This window comes from Mytilus californianus, unplaced genomic scaffold (genome assembly GCF_021869535.1).
Source record: "Mytilus californianus isolate M0D057914Y unplaced genomic scaffold, xbMytCali1.0.p SCAF_5, whole genome shotgun sequence".
NCBI classification, from domain to species: domain Eukaryota; kingdom Metazoa; phylum Mollusca; class Bivalvia; order Mytilida; family Mytilidae; genus Mytilus; species Mytilus californianus.
Window position 1 is genome coordinate 9,901,581 of NW_026262701.1, and position 10,108 is coordinate 9,911,688.

General features: G+C 30.5%; 1 long non-coding RNA gene across 1 annotated transcript; it reads left to right on the forward strand.

Annotated features, from left to right (window-relative positions):
• The first annotated feature begins 2,972 nt into the window (after window positions 1-2,972).
• LOC127700898 (uncharacterized) lies at window positions 2,973-7,712 on the forward strand. Its single transcript, XR_007981766.1, has 2 exons — window positions 2,973-3,169; window positions 6,877-7,712. It is a non-coding gene; the product is annotated as an uncharacterized LOC127700898 (long non-coding RNA).
• Window positions 7,713-10,108: the final 2,396 nt, after the last annotated feature.

The window sequence follows — 10,108 nt, forward strand, 5'->3', positions numbered from 1 at the left end:
ATTCAATTTATAACAAATCATGTGCTGTCCATTTTAATAAGGCGTAGGTTAGGAAACACAGCATTTTAAAACTACTTGAATTATTATGTTGTATTCCAATTAGTGTCAAGGTTGAATCAACAGAGAGTTCCATTTTCCATACAGAAGGGTTTCAATTTTCCAGGGGGGAGCGGCGGGGTTCAATTTTCCACATGACAACGGTTATATGACTGATTTATAATAACTTTTTATTTGCGAATGCAGAGGGTCAAAAAAAATTTTGGCCACCCTCTCCTTTAGTATGGAAAAATCAAATGGTGTTTTTAAACTTGGACTTTGGTTCAGTCACGACTTCCAACAAGTGCCGATACAACGAGTAGCTAATTGCTGTTTTGAATGAATGAAATCATCGAACAAAGTTGAATCTTTTTGAAGTTTGTGACCAAAATGGTCGTTGGGGAATGTAATGCACAAAACAAAAATATTCTTTCAAAAATTATCAAGCTAATTCAGTGAATTTATTATGTCAAAAGATATAACCCCAGTAACTTAATGTTTGTCCCGATTTCAGACTAGCAATTGCTGTGTTGTGACTTTTCTCATAGCACATTCAAAATCAGTAGTGGTTTTCTTCACTCCATAGGGCATTGACACGCCAAATGTCGTAAATAATAAGCAAATGGTTCAGAGAATAACATTTGGAAACCATAATTTCTCATTAATTACTAGTTGCATTAATTAAATAATTGACAAAAAAAAAAAAAAAATGAATTTAACAACATGGCTTCTTAAAAATGGAAAAAATGAAAACAGCAAAAAAGTTCATCAAAGTAAGATTTTCAAAGTTGTTAACTTTACAGTAATATTCAACTACCTGCTGATACAAGTTATTGCCCTTGAAAGATGATTTTACTGGGTTTTTTTCCCCTAAATTAAGAAAGGCATGTTTAAATATCAAAAATAATCATTGATGCAAAATTTACACAAAAAATGACAGGTGAATATTTCAGGCTCTCAAAAAACTGTATTACACATAGTCTTTGCATACAATTTACACCACATATACTGGTGCTATGCAATAGGCGGTGTTGCCTTAAAGATTTTTAAATATCATTATACATAAGTGATCTTCTTTTGTTATTTTTGTTTTTATTCAGGCATTTTTTTTTAAATTGTGCTTATTATCCATCAATTGAGCTTTCGTATTTTCAAATATCAGTTGGTTACTAGGCATTTATGTCATGAATGTAGTGTCGATGAGGAGATTTTCACATATTTTTAAGCACAATTGGACTGCTTTGGGTTTTTTTCCCATCAGGCTTCAAGTGCCTATTTTTGTGCATTTTGTAAAAAAATAACTTGTATTATTTCAGCCTCAGTTGGTTGCTATGCAAAACAGATGGTTGCCATGGAGATTTTATGCATATTTTCCTACTCAGTTGAAGCATGTGTAACAGGATCTGCTTACCTTTCCAGAGCACCTGAGATCACCCCCAGTTTTTGGTGGGGTTCGTGTTGCTTAGTCTTTAGTTTTCTATGTTGTGTCATCTGTACTATTATTTGTCTGTTTGTCTTTTTATTTTTGGCCATGGCGTTGTCAGTTTGTTTTCGATCTATGAGTTTGACTGTCCCTCTGGTATCTTTCGTCCCTCTTTTGAAAACGCATTTGTGTGACATTTGTTTTGCAGTACAAATTAAATCATATGTGTAAAATTTTGTTTATAATATTGACCACTATAAGGTGACAATATTTCTAGTTTTTGTACAAAATTGATTCCGAAACAGCAAACTGTTGGTTAGCGGCCTCCAATATATATACAAATGTCTACCCAATTTTATTTTTTCTTTGAATTATATGATATTCACTGATTTTTTTCAGAACATATTTTATGTTGCAGACATCTGGATCTTTTACAATTGTGACCCAAAATCTGCTAATTTTTGTGTAAACTTGAACCATTTGATTTTCCTGTTACAATACACTACTGGACGAAAAAACAACTGTCCATACCAGTAACAGTCGTTCTACGACTGTCTTAGTCTGTGGAAGACTGAAGATGACTGTCAAAGAAACTGATACAGTTGATTAATGTCTGTCCCAACACTTTTATGGGTTGTGAAAATCAAAATATGTTATCAACAGTCATTTAAGGACTGTTGCAGTGGTCTACGGGGTTGTCACAGTCAAATACTATTTATTACAGTCTTTCCAAAAGTTGTGGCAGTTGTATAATGTTTGTCCCAACCTTTTAATAGTTGGGACAGTTGAAATTTGTTTGTGTCAACTTTTTAGACGTTGATGCAGTCAAAAAATGTTTGTTACAACGTTTTTAGAGTTGGGACAGTTGTAAAATGTTTGTTAAAACTTTTTAAAGGTTGTTACAGTCATAAAATGTTTATTACAAATTTTAAAAGGTTGCTACAGTCGTTAAATGTTTAAAACAAACATTTCATAGGTTGTTGCAGTCGACAAATATTTTAGCGTCACTGTAGCAACTCAGTGTATAAAAAAATTTTACGTTTAACCCGGCTCTCAAGATTTGATATAGTTGTGAAATAGCCCATAATTTATACTATTATCATCTATTGTGCGGTTGTTGACTTGTTTTGTTTTTTATTTATTTATTTTGCGATCGTTGTTTGTCTTTTGTCGTTTTCCGTTTATTGCCATAGCATTGTCCGTTCATTTTTGACATGTGCGTTTTACTTTCCTTTAGGTATCTTTACTTTTTATTTTATCTATTCAGATTCGTTCATAACTGGTTTTACACACCAGAAGCCTTCGTTTAAAAATGGAATTTTAATATTATTGCAGAAGATGCTAATGAATTCATTCAAATTTATATCTGAAAAAGTTTTGATAAATTCTGAGGAAAAGAAAATGTACCGTCGGTGTACCTGAAGTAAATTTAAAGAATATGACTAAGTTATCAATATTGTACAGCAAAATAAAACATTTTTAATTTGAATTACTCTCCACGAGGAATATTTTCCGATGATAAAAAAAATAATTAATTAAATCTGTCAAGTTTCTTTAAAAACGGAAAACAATTCTTCACCGTGGACGATTTACCCTCTTTATTTTCTTGTCGGCAAACTGGACCTGGAGGTCGGCAAACTATATTTTACACAGGAAACTACAGATGTTAGACCACATGTACAATATAAGCGGAGCTGGAAATTACAATCGGTGAGTAGAAATGAATAATATTTTAAAGCATGTCTATCGAATAATCATGGATCCAAGATTTTGAAGGGAAAATGTGCACATTTGTTCTTCCTACAGACCATGCAGACAGGCTATGAATCGACGATCTATATCACCACACTCGTGCATAGTTGCATGTTCCAAGGCAAAGTTAGGATTTGGGCTTGGAAAAGTTGTGCATCATTGAAATTCATGTTTGACACCATTCCCCCTCCCCCTTTTATCATGTGTATGTCATTTAATCCCTTATTTACTTTGCATACATCACCCCAAGGGTGACAAGGTCAAGGGAATAAAAAAAGGTTACTCTTGATCTTCATCGTCTTACTGTTAAACTCTAACATGTGGGGCATTGGTTAATTTTTGTTGTGCGGGATGACCTTTTACAGGACCTATACATCATGTACATATTGTATGTTAATGTATTGTTAACTCTGGTCTTAAATTTGCATGAAATACTTGTCACTGGACTTCTTATAACCAACAACCAACCAATCTTTACATGTACATATCCATATAATTGTGTTACTAATGCTGGATTACAAGTATTTCCATGATTTCCCTGGTTTTGCTTTATCACCTGATAGTTTTCGTTCTATTAAGAATGCATTGTGACGTCACAATTTCCATTGAAAAAACATGCATAGTACAAATTAATATGACGGTGTATGAAAACATATGATCTGACCATAAAATTTTATGAAAAGTATTAATTTTAGTGACTTATTTAGCAAGTATGCATTTTCATTCAATTTTTAAATAATTCCCAAATCATGGACAACAAAACATGAATATTTTTGATAATATAAGGCATTGAAAGTGAATATGTATTAGCATTGATTAGATGGTTCAAAATAACATTAATCATCAAAATAAAACAATATTATTAAATTAATGTTCCTGAAACCATGCACAGATTCAAAACAGTTGCCATTTCAACACAGTTGATTAAACAAAATGTGCTAATTCAATTAGTAATTCTTTCATCATGTACTTAAAGATTCATGTTGAACAAGGGTTGTGGAGGTTGTTGCATCTTTTCTCAAAATGAATAATTACAATGAATAAAATATTTATAAATATGTCATCATGTTAATTGCTACATGTACATGATTTTAAGTTAAAAAGAAATAAAAAACATATTAAAAGAGCAAAGTGAGCATCATAATTATATTCTTTTTAGATTTAACATAGAATATTAAATCACTATAAATTTGTAAATACTTTGAACCTAAACTATATATTTTCATGTGAAATTTTTATATAAATTGTGCCCTCTGGTTAGTCAAAATTCATTTATGCCATAAATGTTATCTAGTAGTAACATTCAATGGTCTTTTTATTTATTCCACCATTAAAATGATTAAAGGACTTTCTATTCATGAGTCAAATTTGTGTGTTAAATTGTGTTTTGGTTACTTTATTGTTGCCTTACTGTTGGGTTGATGCATCATTGATATATAATTATATCCCACATCTCCTTTCATCATGTGCATTCACATCTGACTGCAGATTTTTTGCCTTTTCTACATAATTATTTTATGTTTAACATTCAATATGTGGGGAAAACATAACAAAAATATCTATCTGTAAGCATATTTTTTTTTTATCTAAACATGGTATAAACTTTTTTAAAGTATTTTATGAAGCTCAAAATATTTTTATAGATATTGTAGTATCAAGTAAGTTGTCATAAAATTTACTGTGTTAACTGCATTGTATGTCCAATAATTTAGTTTAAAAATACCTTTTATTCAAATTCAAAATAAATTATTAAAATTTATGTATTTACTGAACATGAATTCATGACCATGCAAATGTGACATTAAAATAGGTAATAATCAGGATGTTAACACTGGATAGGTAATAATCAGGAATTCTTATATACATGTTATAGCTAATATACAGATTAAGACACACAATAGTTTATTGCCTTGGGGAGGAATTTTAAACTGTCATGGGTATATATTGAAGATGATTTTATAATGATGTTCACAAATTATAATTGTCCTCTTCAAAATTTTGATAAATATTTCAAAATAAATTGTAATTTAAGAAAAATATGAATCAGCAGGATATAATATTATTTTGGATACAAAAAATGCATATTTTAAAAGTTATCTGAGTATTGATTTATCAAAATAAAATTGGGTAAATAACTAAAATAAAATAAAGAAAGTGTTGTCTGAGCTGCAAAGCATTATTTAATACAAGCTGTAATAAGGAAAAAGTATACAGGGTAACACAAAAGATGTAAAATTAAACTCAAGGATTTAAAACATTAACCAGTCAGGGGACTTTTTGAAATAAGTGATTTTTAAGTCACTTATTTAAGTAGCAAATTGGAAGTTTTGTCACAAATTGTGATTTTGTAGTTTTACCAAAATTTTAAACACGTAGGTTTACATAATATCTTTTCATTAGTAAAATTGAAAAAAAATGAACTTTTTGCTTCTTTTAAGCAGCAAGGTTTATGCCTTTGATGCAATCATTTAGCTGCAAATTCTATTTTAGTTGAAAAAATGCTATAAAAATGGCTTTACATAATGAACTGATACTTTCTTAACAGATTTTTCTCAGCAGTGCCACTGTGGGAGTATTTGCCCTGTAAAATTCAAGGTTTCATCTTATAGATTATGTAAAAAATTCTACTGTTCACGATAAAAATTTCACTGTTCGGGGTGTTGAAATTAGTGGGGGTTATTAAAATAATGATACTTATTAAAAGAAATGATTTTTTGGAAGGAAATTGAGGTATGATACTTAAACAAGTGATTTTTATGTCATTATCCTAGATTTAGTACAAGGTCATCACCTGACATGACCGGGTCATCCTATCAACACAGATGTTGGTTTTGATAAATTTAGCAACATAATTAGCCCCTGGATCAATAGTATTCTATATTTAAAGCTACAATAAAATTAAATCACTTAGGCTAGTGATTAATTTGTACTACATGTACTTAAATAGGTGATTATTAAAGAAAAACAACTCTTACTTCCAACCTTTATGGTCATAATGTTACTTGAATCAGTGATTTAGAAAAGCGCTCATTTAAGTAAGTCCCCTGACTGTTAACAGCCTTGGAACAGTATATATATCATCCTGATTAACCTTAGGACAAAGATTCTACATTTACATCACAAAGGTTTATTCATTATATGCACTTGACAAAGGGAAAGTCAATAGCATCTATATAGTAACAGTGCATTTATTTATTTAATTATTTTTTTCATTCTTTAAACTTTTCTCTGTAGTATCAATTTATTTCATATTAACATGAACAAAAGCAATAACCTGTTGTGTTTTAGAGAGGAATAACTATGTCCATGATGTCTGACTTTAAAGAATTGATGAAATAAAGTATGGTGTGAGCCTCAATAAGACAGTAACCCTTCAATGAAAGTACACAGTCACACATAAAAAATCATTAATGTAGAAAAAAGACCATACATAGAATTTAGACCCACTAAAAAGATTTATTCTTCTTGTTTAAAATTGGGACTTAAAAATATAATTGTATAAGTCCTAGAAATTTTTTCGTCAATCAAATGAGGATTGCTAGTTTTCATCTAGGTAGATACAGTTATTGTAATTGACTTTCTTCTAAGTACCGTACAATGTATATAGTATTATGTTAGCTAAAATTTTACTGTACTTTAGTCTCAATGTATATTTTTTTTTGTAGATTCATATTGGCTTGAGCATGATTCCCACCTAGAATATGAAGCCTGCTACATGTGCACTTTGATGCATAGGAAATATAGATGTCACTGAGTCACTCTTATAGCTTCAAATTGTGAAACAGTGGATTAATTCATTATTTTGTGCTAGTTATTTATTGTTTTTGGAAATAATGAATAGCACTTGCAGCATTATTCCATGATGATGATGACTTGTGATGTTAGGATTAAATTGGACAAGAAAAAAAATTGTGCATTGTACAAATAGGAACTTACAAATTGTATTAAAGGAGGACCACAGTACTGGATGACTAAATAACTTGGATAATCATGATAATTATTCATTTGGTATATCAATAATGAATTTGGAATAACAAGATTTCATAGTTTCAGTGCATATTAATAATGCAATCATACATTGTATCTGAATTCCATGAATACTTTGGATAATTATTCATTTGAAATAGCCATTTGGAATAATGAAAATTCCTAGTTTCAGTGAATATTAATAATAAAAGTGCATAATATCTGAATTCATGATTACTTTAGTGGATACTCAGTCATTTTAATATAATAACAATTTGGATATAATGTGAATTTCTAGTTTGAGTGAAATTTACAACACAGTGCATGTATAAATCGCATCCGAAGTTTATGTTGGCATTGCAATTGTTAACTACCACCAGGGTGTGTAAAAAGACCTTAACCACCCATGAGGGTCTCTCGTAGTCAGTCACAGTTGTTAAGTGTCAAATGACTGCTTGCTGTACTTAAAGTCTGAATTAGAATTAAATAAAAATCTAAATTAGTGCCCAAGCATATTAAACAAATAAACCATGTACTTCAAAGTATAATTTTATAGTCCCGCCTACAACAAAAGTTGATGTATGCAAGAAATAGGTATTACAATCTGGCAGCGGCTACAGCCAGTCAGGGGTACTACCATTTTTTTTTTTTTATTTTTATTTACTTGAAGAAGTAATATTAATATACTTATATAAGTAAATTTGTAGGATACTTATACAAGTGTATTTTATTTACTTGTATAGGTAAAAAAAGAAAATTGCCTTAGTTATGTCCCTTAGACATTCAGTTTTTTTACTTATATAAGTGAAAAAGTCATCCTATCTTCTTTTCTTGAATTCTTAGGACTTCTTTGCTCTAATAGAATTTTAAATTGTCTGTCTTTTGCAGATGTCTTAACTAATCATTTAAGTGTAATTTCATGAACAATGAAAATCTCATTTGTCTGTTATCTTCAGAACACTGCTCATTTACAAGCCCCCAAGGAGCAATTTTTGAAGGACTTGCGCAAATACTTAAGATCTTTGTGCAATCAGTTTCTTTGTTGAATTAATGAGATGAAACATTGAGCTCTAATAAAAAATTATGAGCTATCCTGGGAAAAATCATTAAAGGCATGTTTTTACATCTCAAACTTGAGAATTTTTGTGGGGTTGTAAAAAAAAATTACTTATACAAGTGAATTTTTGAGAAAATTAAGGGGAGATTATTCAAACATTATAGTTAACTTATATCATGTATAGAAGTATATTTTTTTTACCTCTTCAAGTAAATAAAGATTACTTGTACAAGTAGTATCCCTGACTGACAGTGTAACCTATTTGTATAAAGCTTCACTAGGTACATTTTTGAAGCTTAAAGACCTGGATACTTCTTTATGTTATGAAGTTTCTGTTAGTAACTTGTTCATTGCACTTTACCTTGTTTTCATGGTTCACTGACTGTTTGAAAAAAAATATTACTGTTTGAACAGTCATACAGTGAAATACTCTCTTACATGTATAACATGTACATGTATAATGAGTAATTGGATAAATTTATATGGTATATATATATAGGTATCTTGAAAGGTCTACATGTCTCATTGTCTGTCAGGCAGGGTTAACCTGACCTTGACTTCATTTCATGGATCAGTGATTAAGGTTATTTCAGTTACTTTGTCAAGTTTGTTTCTCAGAGGAATAATAGGTCAACTATATTTGGTGTATGAAATGATTGTAAGGTGAATATATCTGACTGCAAGACCTGCATCAGACTTTGACCTCAATGAAAATGTCATGGTTCATTGAACAATTTAGTTTTTGTGGTTTGGTCTATTTCCCAATGTTTCTCAGATGCTATAAACTACATGTACATGTACATGCATGACATGTATAGGATCACTATTTTTGGCGTATTGGATATCTTCGTAAGTTGTACAAGTTTGATTGGGAGGTTTTAAATCTGACCATGACCTCCTCATTTTCATGTTTCATTGGGCAATGTTTAGTTTTCATGGTTTGGATGTTAAGTCTATTTCACAGATACTATAAACCACTAAATTTTGGGTATGGAATGTCAGTTTGTAGGGTGTACATCATCTGTTTGGCATGGTTAATTTGACCATGACTTCATTTTCAGAGGTAATTGATAATGGAAAGTTTATGTGATACTTGTACATGTAGTAAAACCTTCATATATACATGTATTACATTTTTTACATTCAACATAAATTCAATTTTACATGTAGGCAAAGCAGACTTGACATTTCAGCGTGTGCACAGTCACTCTTGTTACATCACCATTGATCATGTCTACCATGTTGATAATAGCTGCTTTTTGTTAACAAAAGTCGGACAAGTATTAACAATTGTTATAATTCATTTGATAATATTGTAGTCTTGTATAACATGTACAATGTCATGAATGTACAATAACAAAATATTTAAGGAGATGTGGTATGATTTTCAATGAGACAACCATCAACCGTAGACCAAGTGATGTAATTGTTAGTAACTGCACATCCTTCAACAATGAGCAAAATCAGTACCACATAATCATGATAATGAAAAACCTATAACAGGCCTAGCCATATTGAATGATGTTACACAATGTAAACAAGTTGAGATGAGAAACCCAAGTTTGATTTATATACAAAAGCAACAAACAATCTGTTGGCGATAAAATTGGGTCAGTTAATAGATATAAGAAGATGTGGTATGATTGCCAATGAGACAACTTTGCATCCAAGTCAAAAATTTTGAAAAAGTAAACCATTATAGGTCAAAGTACAGTCTTCAACACAGAGCCTTGGCTCACACCGAACAGCAAGTTATATAGGGCCTCAAAATTACAGTTAAGCATGTTTAGAATTTGAAAAAATAGTTCCTGGATGATCATTTCTGATGTCTCCCATTTTTATCATGTTTACAGACCCATTGAAACATGAGTGAT